Source organism: Scylla paramamosain, chromosome 39 (genome assembly GCF_035594125.1).
Source record: "Scylla paramamosain isolate STU-SP2022 chromosome 39, ASM3559412v1, whole genome shotgun sequence".
Lineage (NCBI taxonomy): Eukaryota > Metazoa > Arthropoda > Malacostraca > Decapoda > Portunidae > Scylla > Scylla paramamosain.
The window spans coordinates 2,916,934-2,918,619 of NC_087189.1; positions in this window are offsets into that span (position 1 = coordinate 2,916,934).

Consider the following 1,686-nt stretch of genomic DNA (forward strand, 5'->3'; position numbering starts at 1 on the left):
CACCTCTACACCTTGATTCAGCAGGTGTAGCTAGTGCATTTAAGTCCCTGAGTTTAATTCATGGTCAGCCAGGACCGCGGCGAGGGGGAGAAATAGTGTTAAACGCGTATTTCACAAGAGCAAGCATTCGGCTTCCTTCTGTCACTGGTGGCCCGACTAACTTTTTTTTATCTTTTTTTCTCTGTGTTTAAACTCCTACACCTCTATATCTTCATTCAGCAGGTGTAGCTGGGGTACACTGACCCTATGAGTTAGTTAAGAGGCATTGAGAACAGCGACGAGAGGAAGAAATGCTGTTGTTCGCGTATTTCATAGAGAGAAGCATTCGGCCTTCTTCCAGCCTAGGTGCCCTCGCGAACTTTTTATCTTTTACTCGATATTTAAACCATTACACATCTACACCTTCACTTAGCAGTTATAACTTATGTATTTTGTCCCTATGCGTTAGTTCAGAGCCATTGATAGGAGCGGCGAGAGGGAAAAATGGTGTTATAGGCAGATTTCACAAGAGAAAGCATTCGGCCTCCTACCAATCACGGAGCCTCGCAAACATTTTTTTTTTTTTTATCTTTTTCTCCACTTTCAAACTCCTATAACTCTACACCTTGATTCAGCAGGTCTAGCTAGTATATTTAAGTCTCTGTGTTTAGTTTATAGTCAGCCAGGGTGACGGCGAAAGGGAGAAATGGTGTTGTTCACCTGTTTCAGAGGGGCAAGCATTCGGCTTCCTAAATCTTCTAATATCTTCCTACACTGGGAATAATGAACTGTTGCTTGAGAAATGTTCCCGACAGAAGAGAAATGGCTTTTGAATGTGGAAGGCATCTTAAGAAGAAAGACGTGCCTTTAGGATATAGAAAATGTTCTCAGTAAGAGAGAGGCACCTTTATTTATTTATTTATTTATTTATTTATTTTTATTGGAGGGTCACCGGCCAAGGATATCAAAACTGCAATAAAAAAAAGGCCCACTGAGGTGCCGGTCCCCGAACAGAATCGATAGCGGTAGTCAAAAATTACAGGATAAGTGTCGTGAAACCTCAATCTTGAAAGAGTTCAAATCATAGGAAGGTGTAAGTACAGAAGCAGGCAGGGAGTTCCGGAGAAAGGGATGAATAATTGAGAATACTGGTTAACTTTTGCATTAGAGAGGTGGACAGAATAGGGGTGAGAGAAAGAGAAAAAGTCTTGTTGCAGCGAGGCTGAGGGAGGAGGGGAGGCATGCAGTTAATAAGATCAGAAGAGCAGTTGGCATGAAAATAGCGGTAGAAAATAGCAAGAGATGCAACATTGCGGCGATGAGAAAGAGATTGAAGTCAGTCAGAGGAGGGTTGATAAGGCGAAAAACTTTTGATTCCACCTTGTATAAAAGAGCGGTATGAGTGGAACCCCCGCACACATGTGAAGCATACTCCATACATGGACGGATACAGAGTTAGCAGCTGAGGTGGTGAGAAAAACTGGCAGAGACGACTCAGAACACCTTACTTCATAGAAACTGTTTTAGATAGAAATGAGATGTGAAGTTTTCAGTTTAGATTAAAAGTAAAGGACAGACTAAAGATGTTTCAGTGTAAAAGAGAGGGAAAGTTGAGTGTCATTGAAGAAGAGGGGGTAGTTGTCTGGAAGGCTGTGTCGAGTCGATAGATGGAGGAATTGAGTTTTTGAGGCAATGAACAAAACTAAG